This window comes from Protopterus annectens, chromosome 7.part0, assembly GCF_019279795.1.
Source record: "Protopterus annectens isolate FY-2018-M chromosome 7.part0, PAN1.0, whole genome shotgun sequence".
NCBI classification, from domain to species: domain Eukaryota; kingdom Metazoa; phylum Chordata; order Ceratodontiformes; family Protopteridae; genus Protopterus; species Protopterus annectens.
The window spans coordinates 1,556,320,880-1,556,338,704 of NC_056739.1; the positions used below are offsets into that span (position 1 = coordinate 1,556,320,880).

General features: G+C 40.0%; 1 protein-coding gene across 3 annotated transcripts in view; it reads right to left on the reverse strand.

Moving 5' to 3' along the window:
- Window positions 1-17,825, reverse strand: part of NUP210 (nucleoporin 210) — a 2,490,054-nt gene that overhangs the window by 739,558 nt on the left and 1,732,671 nt on the right. The window lies entirely within an intron of this gene.

Consider the following 17,825-nt stretch of genomic DNA (forward strand, 5'->3'; position numbering starts at 1 on the left):
TTCAGTTTCTTAACCAACAAAAATGTATAAATATCGATCAGCTGATTTGTGAAAAATTCATGTAAAAATATTTTTATATTCCAAAAACATTTAATTTTTCAATGAAATTATACAATTATCCTCATATAAACATTTTCTCAATGCAAATACAGAATCCATAATCACTACCCATTCTCTTTTATCTTGTTTTCATAACACGTGTATTTTTGTTCATAGAGAGTTCATGTAAAATCTTAGATGCTTCTAAACTCATACTGTAAAACTGATTCTTTTTTTCTCATTCAATTATGTATGTATATCGGTTTGAAGAATCTCTTCAAACGTATTAAATACAGCAGAGAATTGCAGATTAAATAAACTACATCTCTGTAAGCTTACACCCCTATCCCCAACACCATACAGGATAGCCAAATACAACTTAAATATAATTTTATTTCTAGTATTATCTGGGTAAAATTAGCTCTTTCTGCTTTTTAAGGAGAGGGTTATTTGGTTTATGCATTCAGTTCTGATTAAGTCTTGATCTTTGGAAGATGAAAGCACTCAACTATTAAATTATTCGTGTTTTATTACTACTTTATATGCATTTCTGGCACGAGCTTGCATTTGGGTATTCTTGTGACCTTCCACAAGTGGGAAATGTTTGCCTAACTGGGCTACCTCAAGAATAAATCCCTTGGTCCACAGTACCATCAATCTGTGACTGGGACAGGTTGATTCAAGATACTAAGCCCCAAGATCTGGCTAATCAGCTTCTGGCTCCAGACAATCAACTATCCATCAGACAATGCAAGAATCTCAGAATGACCACCCACCCTTACAGTCTGTGGCAAAGAGTGAGCCTTCTCCAGTCCTCTTGTATTCTGTTTGCAGACTTAAGATCTCAATAACCAAACATAAGTCCAGTGCCTATAGGGTCCAATGGAGGAAGCAACATAATTAATTCTGGAGGCCTAGGACTCATCCTATTCACTCACTGCTTGCCTTGTGGTGATGCTACAACTAATGCCTAGTTCTGTATGGAAGATCCTTTTGCCAGTCCCTACGCAAGGAATTCTCAAAATCTATCAACATTTTGGTGTCAAAGGAGGGCAAAACCTTCTTCCTGTGGAACTGTCAAAATGCAGGATTAAATTACACTGAGGCAGATTTTGACACCATAATCCTCCTCAAAACAATAAAGGTAATGTTGACATAGGCCTTGGTTTGAAATCAGACAGCTATGTGGATACTTGTCGGCTGAAGTTCAGGCAGGTACACAACGTGTTTCTCTGATAAGAAGGATCGTTACTTGTACTGTGCGAGTGGCAAAGACGGACCGTCTGATTCAAGGAGCTGGGCAAACATGCTTATGTAGCTACAGTATTGCATCATGGCATATACCAGTACAGGTTCTTGGATGACGGTTAATGCTAAGCTTCCAAAGTTTCCTCTGCCAAAGAGAGAGTTTTGGAGAAGATGAGTCTAACCAAGGACCCACTAAGAATGGCCCCAAGACTGAATATAAACTATATAGAAATATGAAAAATGTACAATGAAATATGCTTCAGGAAATTAAATGATGTATTTGCTTTTGTTACAATAGCGCAAATTGCCTCACAATCCCATAACACAACTGTCATTGTATAAAATACAAAAGCAATGCTGGATCACTCAATATTACATCTAAATAACTCACAAAATGGTTATTTATACAATTGTATGCAGCAATACAGTATGTGCCTTTCTTTTTGCAACTCCCAAAACAGTGAAACACTGTGAATTTCACCCATTTTTAGATTTTTTTGAAAGACACATGTTGTACTCTAGTTGCACAAGTTTCTTTCACACAAACTGTACGACATGCATCTAAAATAAAATGTTGTCTTGCAAATGCATGTAACAGTTTTAAAGACTCTTCAGACAAATTACTTTTGTACTGCAGTCCTTTTGTGTTTGATCTCAGATATGTATGACTGTAAAATGTTAAGAGGAAATATAGTTGTGCAGTACAGTTTTAGCATATTTGAATTTTGAACACAATTTATATAGTTAATCATTTGAGAAATTAAGTGGCTTGATCTTGCAGATCATATTCAGTCGTGACTCACTGAACAAGGGAAAGGTAAGGGCAAGGACAATAGGGACGGCTAAGTAATGAATCAAACAACAGACTTTTGGAAGGAAAGTTAAGTACTCAGAAGAAACCCACTTGGAAACAAAATAGTGTGAAAACCTCAAAGCCACTAGCAAGAGACCACAAACCAGCAATAAACCTTGGAGATGTAAGGCACCAAAACTAAACTGGTGTGGCACCACCTGAAGGATTAGAAATGAACAGCATCCAGGACAAGGGGAAAGGAGCCCTGGGCAACTAACAATGAAGACAGACCTGGCAGACCATGGATAATAACAAATGAAAATAAATTTGGGAGAGGTGCATGGTGCAAGAATAATACTGCTGTTCATGGGATAAGGTCCTATATGCGGTAACTAGCAAATCTGGTGTAAAAATGTTGAAACTTAGCAACTGAAAGATCAGATTTGTTTTCTATTAGTAGCACTATTTCAAAAGTCATTATAAGAGAGCTTTGGACCTAATATTTGGAGGCAGACTTTAATTACACCTATTCATAAGGATGGGAGTGCTAATGAAGCTACAAAGTACAAACCTAACAGCCTCACTATCATCTTTGAGAAATGTTATGAGATTGTACTGGCTAGATGTGTGCAACTGGCATGCAACCTTATGTATATCACTCAATATGGTTTCACACAGGGAAGATCTTAAGTCACACATTTAGTGAACTTTTATTCAGACCCACAATTAATGGAAAAAATGTGGACGATGCATTTCTGGAGTTCAGTATAGCATTTGACTCACTATAAAGCACAGTTGTTTAAAATTACCATAACATTAGATGTCCTTCTCTTCACTGTTGCACTATCCAGTGCATTAGGGAAATCCTCTGCCAAGGGCGCCCCATCGTCTGGTCAGTATACCAAAGCCTTAGGTTGCTTTAAGATACGCCGTACATCACACATATGCTCCTCACGTAGCATAGGACATAAAGGCAATGTCCGGATGTACCATCCTCAGAACTGATAGCCCCAGTAATAATGCCAGTCCAAGAAAAAGAGAGGTAACCAGGACATCCAGAAGACAAATGAACCAGGGGAGGAGGGAGGGAGTGAATACTACAACAATAAAGAGAAGGACATTTACTGTTATGGTAAGATTTTACACAACTGTACAATGTCCTTCCATTTCACTGATGCAGTATTCATTACATTAGGGAGAATGCCAAAGCTCAGGAAGAAACTTGGGAGGAGGAAGGACCATCAGAGCTCTCAAGGAAGCCAAGAAGGATGTCCCTAGCAAAACCAGCTCTAGCCCTGTATGTACAGAAGTCCAGTTAGCTGCCTCAAGAAGAGAGTTAGTATCTAAACCCTTGAAAAAAGCACCAGAAGTAGTCACAGCCCTATTAGAATGAGCCTTAACAGAAGAAGGAAGGCTCTTATCAAGAAAGGAACAAAAAGAAATAGCTTTTGAGATCCAAGAAGAAATGGTTTGGTTGAATACATGTAATCCTAAAGACCTAGGATGGAAGGAAACAAAGAGCTGATCAGGTTTCCTAATAGTCTTATCCAAATAAAATATGAGTTCTCTATGCACAACGGCAAAAAGCTGGACAAATGAATAGACTGAGTAAGGGACAACTCATTCACCACCTTGGGCATAAAAGGATTAATAAGGTCACCCTGTGCTTATGAAACACCAAAAAAGGAGGACAAGCCATAAGGGCTTGAAGTTCAGACATCCATCTGACAGAGGTAAGGGCTAACAAAAGTACAGTCTTCCAAGAACAATGTTGCAAAAAACCTGAAGATGCAGACCCAAAAGGCACCGGAGTAAATTTTTCCAAAACAAAATTAAGATCTCAGGGAGGATGAACAGGCTTCCTGTGAGGTCTAATATGAAGAATGCCTTTAAGGAATTGTTTATCTCCTCCTTTAACTTCTAGATTTGAAGCTAAAGGCAGAGAAGCACAAATAGCTGATATGTGGGCCTTAACAGAAGAATAAGCCAAACCAGGACTGACCAGTTCACGCAGACAAGAGAGAACCAAAGTAATATCTACAGAAAGTAGATCCAAGGTTACAAGAAAGACACTACACAGAAAACCTCTTCCATTTGGATAAGTAGGATTTCCTAGTATTGGGTTTCCTGGCCTCCTGCAGGACCCTAAGCATATCCTCAGAAAAAGGTGTCCGTGTGGGATCACAATCCTATCACCCACAGTGTCAGTTGAAGAGTGGACAGATGTGGATGGATGAGAGATCCATTGTTCTGTGTGAGTAGGTGCACCCTGTAAGGCAATGTGCTGACTGCCCTTGGCTAAATGCTGAAGAAGAGGGAACCACTGTTGATGTGGCCAAAAGGGAATCACCAATAAGATTTTGGGAGCACCCTGCTGAATTTTGAACAGGACTTGTGGAATGAGGGGAAATGGAGGGAAAGTGTAAAGAAACATTCTCTTCCAAAAGAAAGATTATCCACCTTCCAAACTAGGGGGTCTGGGACTCTGGCACAAAATAGAGGAAGCTGTCTGTTCAGAGGGGAGGCAAAAAGATTTGAGGAGTATTCCACTGGTGGACAATGTCCAGAAACATCCCTGTGAAGCATCCATTTATGCGACTGAGTTAAGGACCTTCTCAGAGTGTCTGCCACAAAGTTTTGGATAGCAAGATCACACAGTAGGAGTGCCAAGCGGCAAAGATAAGATGTTGTCCCCCCCCATTTGTTTATATACCACATTACTGTAAATACCTTGAGAGGTCCTAAGAAGAAAAGATGATGAAAAGCCTGAAGCACCAGCAGAAGAGCTCTCATCTCCTTGACGATGTTGTGCTCTTTTTCTTAAGGAGGCAGCCACACCTCCTGTACATTTAGGGAGCCAAAAGCTGCACCCCATCCCATGTCTAAAGCATCGCTGAACAGCTTCTGAGATGGAAGAGGGGGATGGAAAGGGAGCTCTGAATTTAGAGAGGACTGCTGGATCCACCAGTGAAGTTCCTTTTTGAGACAAAGCAGAAGGGGAACTCCAAATTCTAGGGGATGCGCATGCTGAAGCCAAACAGACTTCAGAAACCACTGAAACTTTTGCATGTGTAGTTTGGCCAGAGGGAGCAAAGGGATGGTGGATGGCATGAACCCCAGAACTCTCAGAAATTCCCTGGTTATTATAGGGGCCAAAGGAAGAGGACTCTGAAAGAAGAAAATGAGTGCTAAGTTCTTGGGAGGGGGCACAAATGCCAGCATAGGCACAGACTGTATCCTGCATCCCAGAAAACCATGGTCTTGAGAAGGAGTCATAAAATACATTTTGAAGTTTACTGTGAACGCCAGGCTTTGCAGAAGAGAAATGGCCAAATGAAGATTTGCAACAGGCTCTCTGGAGAGAATGCCTGAAACAGGAGGTTGTCCAAATAAGGAGAGACTTGGCTCGCATAATCCTGCAAAAAGCACACAGGAGCAAGGCATTTGGTGAATACCCTTGGGGCAGTAGAAAGGCCAGGAAGCAACAGAGAAATGCAAAAACTTCCAGAAAAGGGGATGAACTGGAATATAGAGATAAGCACTGTTGAGATCCAGAGACATTCTATAAGCCTGAGGAAGCAGAAGAGGGGATAAAGTCTGAAGGGACAACATTCAAAAGGAAGGCACCTTCAAAAAAGTGTTTAGATGAGAGAAGTCTAGAACTGGACTTCAAGTACCCTCTTTCCTGGGCACTAGAAACATCCTGGAGTAAAATTCCTCCCCCTTTGAGACACAGGCGCCTCTTGAATAGTATCCTGAGTTAAAATATCCCACAGTACCTCTGAAAGAAAGTAGTTGTTCCTTAGGGGGCTGAGGCATACCCATAAAAGGGGGAAGGGATTTCCAGACCATGGCAACACCCAGATCTGCTCTGAGTTACAGCACAAAGGCACGAAAATTACAGAACCAACTGATATTGCCAACATCCTGGCAGATAGGTTCAGTTCTAACTTTACCCCCACCCCCTAAAGGGCCCATATCTATACAGGAAGAATGCAGAGTCCCTGTAATCACAACTACGCAAGTAAAAGCTGCACTCTCTAAAGCCAAAAACACAGCATCCATGGGACCGGACAAACATCCCAGGCTGCATTCTACACGAACTTCAGAACAAACTGGCTCCCCACTTAAGCACCATGTTCAATAATAGCCTTGCATCAGGCTTTGTGCCCACTGAATGGCGCACAGCAACAGTTATCCCACTCCACAAAGGGGGAGCCACCACTGATCCCAGGAACTATCGACCTATTAGCCTGACGTGCCTGGTCTGCAAGGCCATGGAACGCATCACGGAACTCATAAACAAAGACATTGGTAACCTCCAAACTCTGGATCCCACCCAGTTCGGGTTTGTGAAAGGCAGATCATGCCTCCTAAACCTGATCGACTTCTTTGAGGCAGTCACCAAAGCCATAGATGAGGGTAAAGTGGTTCATACAGCCTATCTTGACCTCGCCAAGGCTTTCGACACCATCCCCCATTCCGGAATTGTAGCTAAACTCACTAAACTAGGTATAAACCCCTACGTCACAAGATGGGTTGCCAACTGGCTCACTGACAGAAACTACACTGTAAAAGTTGCAGACTCCAAATCTGACCTCAAAGCAGTGACAAGTGGAGTACCACAGGGTTCCGTCCTGGGACCTCTCCTGTTTGGTATCTACTTCTCTGAAGTACAGGCTAGCACAGAAGGCCTCTGGCTAACGAAGTTCGCTGATGACTGCAAACTAGGAGCCACAGTCAAGTCCCCAAATGATGTGGACATCCTACAGAAGGGCCACGCTGAGACAGATGCCTGGTGTCAGAGCCATGGCCTCAAGCTCAATGCCAAAATGTGCAGTGTCATCCCCTTTGGTAAAAACTTTGTACCCATGAACTGCCACATAGGCAGCAATCTACTTAACACCGAATGTGTGATAAGAGACCTTGGGACCCAGGTGGAGAGTAGTCTCTCATTTGATAGTCACATCACCACAGTAGTCAGGAAGTCCTTCTACATGGCACACCTCATCATAAAAGGGTTCTCATCCAGGAAAAAAAGAGGTCATTGTTCTCCTCTACTCAACACTCATTAGACCCATTATAGAGTGCAACGTCCCTTTTGGAATGTACCTCTCAAGACATCTGCAGCAGCTGGAAAGGCCACAGACATACCTCACAAAGAGGATTACTGGCCTCAAACAAATGCCCTACACTGGCCGCCTCAAAAAACTCTAGCTTTACTCCATAGCATATCACCTACTCCAAGGAGATCTCTGTCTAACATATAAAGCTATGTTAAACCCAGAGCTGTTGGACATGCTACACCTAAAGAAATCCCAATCCCTCTGAGCTACACGCTCTAGGGACCTAAACCTTGTCACCACAATAAACAGGACATGCTGGAGGGATAGATTCCTGTCCCACAGACTTCCCATACTCTGGAACAGGCTACCCATCTATGTCAAGCAAAGTTCTTCATTAGCACTCTTCAAGAAAAATCTTGATGAGTGGATGGGAAATAGGAAATACACCCTTCTGTATAATAATTCATAATTCTACTTCACTTCTGTGTCTCTGCTTGACAGTGGCACAGGAAAATAACTTTCCTGGGTGGCGTAAGCCAGGGAACCTTGTTGAATAGGCTTACATAGGCCCTTGGGCCAATAGCCTAGTACCTACCTATGAAATACAAATGGCGGATAATGGACAGGACTCAGAAATCCTGAGTAATCGGTAGCCAAGCAGGAAGAGAGAGAGAGAGGTGAAGAGAAAGAGGAAAGTGGCTGGGAAGAATAGGACAGTCAGACAGCACCTGGTTTATCTGGAAAAGGAGACTTCTGAGTCACTGAAGTCTGAGTAGTCTTAGCAGGAGGAGCTTGCTTGCCACCTTTTTTACCCTTAGAAAGAGGGTGAGACTGCAAACAAAAAAAGTGGCTTACTTAAAATTTAGGCACAAGAGAAACAAACACATGTTTAAACTCGCGTAAAGCCTTACCTTTATCCTGAAGGGACTTAAATATAGCAGCAGCAGCTTCACCAAACAAGTGTTTATTATCAAGAGGGGCATCCATTAGCGTTAATATCATCAGGCAAAGGTTGAAACTGAAGCCAAGATTACTTCCTCAACAGTGACCTAAAAACAGCAGGAATACCGCCTCAACAATGAGCCAAAAGCAACAGCCCTAGAAGAAGCATCTGCTGCATCATAACTACACTTGATGGAATGTTGAGCCATCTGGGAAGAAGTTCCCAACAGGGAAAGAGCAGAAGTTTTACCCTCAGAGTCCGGAAGATCAGAAATAACCTGGCAGGCCTGGGACAGCACAGCCAACAAATACCTGGACATATGGGTCTGATAATTAGCCATAAAAGCCAAGGTAGCAGACATATAAACCTTCTTGCCTAGCCTTTCCGTGGTCCTGCTATCTTTATCAGAGGGCAGTAACTTGGGAGAAGGAAGCAACTGAGCAGCTTGTCAGAAGCCACATACACCACTGAAGGGTCAGCAGACTGACACTTGTACAAAAATTTACAATCCTCAGGCACCCTATAGAATCTATCAGGTTTCTTGGAAGCAGGGGGCTGAGAGTCTGGAACCTTAGAAGCATTGGAAAAAGCATCCAACAAGGCAGCCAAAACAGCTGGAACAGCTGAACGCCTAGGAGAATCCATCTGCAACAACTCATAATACCTTTTTGTGCCACAGAAATCTGAGCACAAACCCATTTAAAGAAATCCATCATCCTGGAACTCGTATCCCCAAAATAAATTTCTTTAAAGGGAGTATCAAGACTGGTAAACTCCTCTTTCTCTGATTCATAATTCAAAGGAGAAGGAATCTGAAGAGAGTAAGCAAGGGATTCCTCATCCGAAACCGGCTCCGCCTAAGAGGAATCCTGTTCCCTGGGTCTTTTAAGGGGAGTAGAGGACCAAGGGGGTGCTGGAACAGACACTCCCTAAGGAGGTTTCAAAGCCATCAAAGCACTGAACAAACTGAGTGAAGGACTGCCGTTCACTCTGTGGATCCTTAGGAACAGGAGTAATATGTTCTGCTTTTTCTTCAACAGGACGTTTGCCTTATAAAATTTGGAAGGCTCTGACCTAGGACGGCATTCAATGAGGGTAGTAGGGACCTCTTCTCTGACTAATATTTGAGGAACACCCCTAGGCTCCTCAGAGATAGTCATCCATGGTTCCCCCTGAACTTCCGAAGCAGACATCTGCAAAGCCTCCTTGGATGTGCTTAAAGTCGGATCCCCGCAGGCGTCCAACCCAGTCATGACAGAGGAATCTGATAAAGCCGGGTGAACCTCTGGGCATTCACTTGCCTCAGGAGAGATGTCTTGCGCAGGCTGAACAGCAGAGGATTCCGACCTAGGCTTCTTGGCCTTCTTCTTCACGGACGACTGTCCCTTGGAGCGGGAAATTCCTCCCATCATGTCCTCTGCAAGAAGCTTAAGATGCTAATTTTGAAGATAAAGCACCAAAGAAGAATATCTGCTATGAAGAGTTTTAGGTACAAAGGCCTGACAGACAGAACAGAACACATGGTTGTGCAAGGCACCAAGGCAAAAAAGACATTATTCGTGGTGGTCTTTTTGGGGAATCTGTCTCCTACACTGGCATTTACCTTTCATGGATGACAGAAAACCCACAAGTAACACTATAAAAAAGGATAAGTACAACAGAACCCCCAACGGAGCACTTACCTGCAACAGCTTGATGAGCCAGCAATGGAATGGGCATTCAGACTGACGATCAAGAGATGGTGTTCTGACTGGCGGCAAAGTAGTTCTGACAAAGGTATGTCTGGATGTCACCGTTATGCCCTATGCTATGTGAGGAGTATATGCATGACGTACGGTGTACCTTAAAGCAACCTAAGGCTTTTGTATACTGACTGGACGTCGGGCGGCCCTTGGCAGGAGACCTCTCTAATGTGATGAATACTCCAACAGTGAAATAGAAGGATATTACAGGACAGGTACTGAAGCACTCATTATTTAAAGATAAATCTGTAGTACAAGCAAATGAAACCAGAAACTAAGTAAAATAAAATACCAAAACCAGGAGACAATGAAATCAATCACAAGACAGCAGCTTAGCACTTTCACTCACTTTAATGCAACTGAGCTTCTTCAGAAAAATTGCCTCACACACTCCATTCATTTAAATATAACGTGTCACAACATCACGACTCAAACCTTAATTAATTAATGTAAAACCAAAGGAATAATTAAATCAGTATAAGAATGTAAATATAAATGTAAATAAATTTATACTCATAAATATCTATGTTTTGTTATATAAAAACATTTCAATAATGATAATTTCATACAAACAAAATTATAAAAATAATAATAATTATCTAAGCTTTGCTAATAACAAAAAACACTTGATATTGATAGTGCCGTTAAGGCCAGGTGTTTGATCAGCTATCAAAGATATTTGCCATAAACTTTCACGACATTCAAGTAACATCTTATAATCCCCTGTAAATAAATCAGAATTGACTCTTTCTAACACAAAGAAGGAAAACTTCTTAAAAGAGGGACAAATACTAGCATGAACTGCCAAAGCATTGGTGATGTCTTTCTTTTTTATAGCCAAACAATGGTCATAGATCCTTTTATTAAGGGCTCTAATGGTCTTGCTGATATAAAAACAGTCACGAGTCACATTTGGCACAGTAAACAACATTTGTGGTATTACAGGTGTATCAGTCCCTAGCCCAAAATATCTTACCAATATGTTTAAATTTAATACAGGAAACATTACTAATGAACCTACATCATCCACATGAAAAACTACCTAAAATGTTGGATCTTGTGACTGAAACTACACTTTTATTGTTTTCTAATATTGACTTGATATTAATACTCTTTTTGTAAGTAAAGAGTGGTTTGTCCCCCACAATGTTGACTAATTTTGTATTCCCCATCATAACTTTCCAATAATCCAAAATAATACTTTTAATATGTGCCATCTGATTACAAATAGGAATAGGAAAGGCAAGGGAAAAATTACTAGCATTTCTGTGTGGATCAGTCAAGTCAGTGTTCCTCTCTCTGCCTCTAATTTTCAAAACAGGACAAGCTGAGGTGTCTCTGAGCCCTAAAACTTCCTTAACTATTTTACTAACCCAACTTGAATCATAGCCCCTTTGTACAAAAAACTGCATGAGTTTCTGTACTTCAATGGCAAAAACTGATTGTTCACTGGTTAACCCACTAAGGCATATGAACTGGCCTTTAACAACCCCACTTTTCATGTGACTGGGATGCAGACTTTCTTTATGTAAATATTGGTTTACAAAGCGGTCTTTGTAAAAATCTGACTTACAAAACATTGGGATAGAATGTCATATGTCAAATGTACTTCCAAAAAAATCAATGGACTTACCAAAATCTCCAACTGTAAATCTTAAAAAATCAGGTATGATTTAGGTGCTAAAAGCCAAGAAACTAGCGCGATCCCCCTTCCAAAGAAAGATCAAGTCATCAGTGTAACGTCTATAAAACAGAATGTTGTCCAAATAAGGGGGAATGTATAGATGTTTTAATTCTCAATTGGCCATAACCAAATTGGCAAATGAAGGGGCTACCCTTTGACCCCACTGCAACTCCGGATGTCTGTTGAAAAAAACTGTTACCAAATTTGAAAACATTATTGGCTAGAATCAATTCCATCAAAGTACAAACTGTACTGGTGATGTTGTTTTCAAAAGACGTGTATTGTGTTAAATACTCCCTTAGATATTCTAACCCAATTTCTTGATTAATGCTGGTGTACAATAAAATGACATCAAGACTAGCAAAACAGAAATCACCAAAAGTCTCAACTTCACTAAGTAGTTCTAATAAGTGCCAGGAGTTACGCAGGTAAAATCTAGACTCTTGTACTACTGGATTAAGTAAACTATCCAGCCAAATACAAATAGGCTCAGTCTTAGAGTAAGCAGCAGACACTACAGGCCTGAAAGGGGGGTTGATACGAACTTTATGTACCTTTGGTATACCAAAAAGTACAGCCATCTTGGGATACTCGACTTGAAAATATTCATAAGTATCAAAATCAAAACATTCTTCACAAAACAAATCGAATAACATTGTATCAAGTTTCAAAAAATAGCTTTTGATAAAATCACTGTTAACAACCTTATAACAATCATCGTTGTTTAATAAAGCCAAAATGGCTTCTTCATACTTCATTGTTTTCATAACCACTATTGAACCCCCCTTATCTGCTTTCATAACTCTAAGCTCATTATTTTTACTTAACTCACTAAGTTCACCTTGGGATAAGTTGGAAACATAAGCGTCTCCCTTAGGTGTCTTAACTGTTGTTCACAAAGTGTAGCAAACACCTGTATGGTGGGATTTACAGCTGGATTGTACATACTTGTTTTCTTGAAATTGACTGATTCCCTGCCAACAACTGAAGTATTGTCAAAGATAAATTTTAAGTTAAGTTTCCTTAAATACAACCTAAAATCTACAATCAACCTTGCAACATTAACAGTGTTGGACGGAATAAAAGAAAAAACACGTTTCAAAACAGAAACTGCATCCTTACTTATTCTTCACCACTTAGATTCAAAACATTAATGTCGAATGCTAGTTCTTTTTCCGACCCTTCCCTCTGTTCTTGGTTTGCGCTTGTTGCGACCAAGGAGTCTTTTTGTTGCCAGAGGAATCCATTAGAAAAGGGCAGGCTGCATTGACTGTAACAAGTGGGTCAGCAGACCCATGACCCTCCTGACCAACCATAACTCTATTGTTTTGAACCATGTCATTTTGATTTTGATTTCCCAAAGTATTTGAACCACTGCATGTATTGTTTTGATTTTGATTGACACCCACATTAGTTACAGTGGCATAGGACAATCTCTTCCCCTGTTTCAAAGTCTTGAAGTTTAGTGGGTAAGCTGAACCTGTAGAATATGAAATTAAATCTCTCTTCAGCTTACCTCGTTTTCTCACAATAACAGACGCCCTGTGTCTGTCCACTTTTGCTGTAATAACAAAATATAAGGTATGAAAGAAAGAAAAACAGGGTGACTGTTTGATACTATTATCAAGTGCTTCCAATTCACTCTTAATGGAAATAATGTCTTCCTTATAATGTGCGACCAAGGCTTTCATTAACGAAATACCGGTGTTGTTAAATAGTTCCACTAATTCTTTATAAAACGTGTCACCATATGTGACACAGTTAGGAAATTTGAAAACTCTAAGTCCTTGTGGCACACAATTCAACTTAATGTTCTCTTCAAAATATATCTCTAGTTGTAAACAGGCTACTTTTATTGCTAGTTTTTCAAATTTAAAGATATAATTCTTGCAGGACTCAAACAAATTGTCAGTGTTATTGTCCATTGCAACACTTACTTGTGTAGGATTGACATTGTCCTTTACACCAGAAAACGGATTGGAATCAAGTTGAAAAATACTTCCAATGAGATCTTCATTCACCAAACGTGAAGGCAATAAAGAAACACCCTTATCGGCACTGTTGGAAATCGGCCCTCCTCCATTGTTCTGAATGTGCATACCAGGAGCCTCTACGTTCACATTACGTGCCTCACCACTCTGGTTATGGTTGCCACAGTAACCTGAAGTACTGGAAAGGCTCGAATAGCCCCCTTAATAATAGAGGCAAGCTGGTCCGAAAAACCAGCAGAATCTCCAGGAGTGGCGTGTACTGTGAGATTAAAATTACTATCCAAAGTTCTGACAAAAGTACGTCTGGATGTCACCGTTATGCCCTATGCTATGTGAGGAGTATATGCGTGACATACGGTGTACCTTAAAGCAACTTAAGGCTTTCGTATACTGACCGGACCGGGCTGCCCTTGGCAGGAGACCTCTCCTAATGTAATGAATGCTCCAACAGTGAAATAGAAGGACATTACAGGACAGGTACTGAAGCACTCATTATTTAAAGATAAATCTGTAGTAATCTTAAAGGCACTGAGCTTGATCTGTTTGAGGTGACCAATGGTGGCCCACATGGATTTGCATTGAGGTCATTTCTGGTTTATGCCTTCACATCATCAATGTCTCAAGTCTTTAATGCTGGTTCTCAGAATATGTGGATGATACCGAGGTGGCCTGTATGGCAGCATCACTAGATGTTCAAATGTTATAAGATTATATGGATGAGTTATTTATATGGAGTAATAAACATATAAAGTAATGGATATGGGACTGAATAATAGTGGATTACCCTTATGCAATCAACTATATTATCTCAGTTTGCTTAACATTTAAACTATCTTGGTGTTACTAATTTTGAAAAATTAAACTGGAGTGAAACTATTAACTTTGGTCGTCAGGAAATGTGTTTGTATATTAAGGTTGATTCTCTGCACTATTCCCTCAAGACACAAAGATATTTTGCTGCTATTGTTTAAAAGTCTAGTATGACCGGTTATGGAATACAGGTGTGTTTCAGTAGTAAGGATATAAGAAACAAATTGTGTTTAGAAATACTTCCTTACACAGATTTAGGATGCCAAAGGTTTAAACTGTAAAGACTGCCTAAGAATGAATTTTAGTGTTCGGTACAGGTATGCAGGAAAAGATAATCTGGGCATATAAATGCATTGTCTAATTTTTTCAGGCATTGGTGGGAATTACTTTTGTCAATCACCAGTATCTTGCTAGAAATAGTAAGTCATGTGTAAAAATTAATAGTAAGGCTGGTTAACTGGAAAATAACTTCTTTCCACATAGAGTAGTGAGGTATTAGAATAAGATTCCCCTATTACACCATAAGACACTTTAAATAGCTTTAAGCCAAACAAAAAGATTTATGGTTTGGTGACAATGTGTTTGAATGTCTACTTAAGAAGTCCGTAGCCCACTGTGTAACACTAACTAGTTACTAGTATTTGACAAACTAAATGCAGATTCACTTTGATCACTTTGGCACAAGACTTTCAGAATATGAGTTTGTGTTACAAATGACGTGTCACTGTGCAATGTTATCTTAAAAGGTGACATCTTGAAATTATTGTTCTTGTCCATAAATCACCAGCTGGAACAAAAATAAAGAAATACAATGCAGCAGTACATGAGGTGGGGGTCACTAGGATGGCATTTTTCAATCTTACACAAAAATTCTGCTCTTCAGTGATTTAAGTGGAAATGTTTGTCAAACAGAATTCATAATTCTGTGCATTTAATATTTTATGACAAAACTAAACAGCAACCATTTGAAATTCCAAGACTCTTCTGAACAAGTCCTGGAATAATAAGAATGGATGACTGAAACAGTGGACTTGTGTATACCAAGTATGACATTGTCATTCCTCTCCTCTGAAGTACAGCAATCTCAGATTTGGTATATTTAAGTTCAGGGGTGAAAGGGGTTTGCCCCCCACATCAGGTAGATACAGGGGGTTTGCATCTTTTGTAAAAAAAAAAAAAAAAAAGTTTAAAGGAAAAAAATAAATGTTTGACATTTGCTTTTTCTTCAGTTTTTTTTTTTTGGCATCTTGGGGCTCTTATTAGTGGGTTGGCACTATAAAATTCTGCTAGGTCACACAGATGCCATTTTGCAAAGTGATGCAAAAATAATGAAATTTAGTAAAGTGGCAGGGCATGTTTTTCAAATTAAATGGAGGTTGAACACTTTTGTAGTTAGTAATATTCTAAGTCAAAAGCTCCAGTTTACTCATCTTTTGGGTCTATGTCACTTAGTGTGAAGTATCATTATGCAATCCTACCATACAAGGTGATTAGACTTTCCAGTCTGAAATCACCTTTCAGAATATAAATGTTCAAGGACAAGGCAGCTACTCATCAGATGATTTCCTCTAAACGGTATTTTGCAAATCTGGTCTGAAAAAAAATTAACTTATATGTTATGATTTAATGTTTTCCAAAATAAACACACTTGTGACTATTAGTTAACATTTTCAAACAAAAGTCCTGAACACTTATCTTCAGGGTATACGTCATGAATTCTAAAAGCCACTGTGCAGTTGTCCTAAAGTGACGACTCTGGAGATCCTGGGTAAACAGTCATATGGAAAGAAAATATTCTAAGTCATGGCAGATGTGACAGTTAAGGAAACTTATGCCCAAGGGTACAGATCAGCCATGCACTCTTGGTCTGCCTTATACGGATAACATACACTGCAGATGCTGTAGAGTAATAGACAACTCAACAAAGATCCTCATTCTGTTGGCTAGATAATCCACAGTTTGTGAAGGAAGGGTCCTCTTCTGGATATGGCTGAGGTGCTACTATTCTCCATGGCAGAGGCCACTACATAGCCTGCATTATATGAAGTTGGTTGAAGAAAACGTGGTTTCTGCCATGCTTGTTGATTTTTTTTCCTGCAAGATCCATCAATTTACATTTGCGAATCTCACCTGAGCAATTGAGAGCTGTAGGGTTTCTGCACTGTCGCACCTCTTTAGGCACACAAAAGCTTATCACCTACGTCTTTATGCTATGCACAGACACACAAACTCCTTGTGTAATCGTTGTCTTGGAATTGCCAGAACCCCACATATAGCTACAAAGTGTGCACATTTTTGCTTGATTACTATGCCATTTGTTTCTGAGTCAAGGTTGTAGTAAAGTATGTTGTTTTGAACAGGTATGACAGTCTGCCAACTGAATTGTTGGCATTTTCAAATCAAATGCAAAAGGATACTGCATCTGCATAACAATGCATGTTGGCAGTTACAGTTTGTCACGTAAGGGTGTGATATAATTTAATGAAAATCAGCGTTTTAGGTTGTTGCACTTTCTGGAAAAATGAAAGTGTTATACTTATTATAATGCCAGATCTGAGTCGTTTTCTTCCATCTGTCTCAACAACTGGGCATAACAGATCAAAAAGGATCAAAGTTCGGCATTAGACTATACTTTCGACTCCAAGGCTCAGGCTTCTCCCTTTACTATGCTCTGACACTGTATCAGCCCTTCAGATAAAGTTTGCCCCCATCAAGAGAGATCTCACAACCCTCAAATGACACCCCTTAATTATCAGATACAAACCAGCAGACTGCCGACAGCCAAGGCCTGAGATAAAATCAGTGTGATCCAACAGGAGCCACAGAGAGGGAACAATTTTGTAGGGGGATGATAGGGGGAATGCTGAGAAGGATGGAAGAAGTCAACATGGACCTAGCATTATGGTAGGTACAAAACTATCCAATGTTGCCTTTTCCATCTGTGTCAACAATAAGAACAGAGTCCCCAGCTACATGAACCCTGGGAGGAACTATGGAAGGATCTTCTGAAAAATGGTGGAACCAAAGGAAGCTCTTCATCTAGATTGTAGATCAAACTTGTAATGGCAAATAAAGGTATGAACTGCAGCAAATGTAGCAGCTGCACAAATATTATCCTAGGGACATTACTGAAGAAAGTCGTAGATGCAGCAACTGCTCTAGTACAGTGCACTTTTGGTTTGAAGAATAAGGATAGCCCACGAGACTTAGAAACAAGAGATACATATTCAAATAGCCACCTGGAAAAAGTAACCTTAGAATTAGAAACAGTGGAACCCAACACAGACAGAGAAGGAGACAGAGTTGGTCACACTTTCAAAATTCTTTTATATGATGTAAATAGTGGTACAACTGGTGGTGAACATCCACAAAATTTAAATGATATTCAACTTTGTTAGAAAAATTGGGAAAAAAGGCTTAAGTTCATTCCAAGAATGAAAGTTGTTCCAAACATAGTACTACGTAATATATTCTGGCTATGTTCATACTAACAGACTGCACATCTGTCA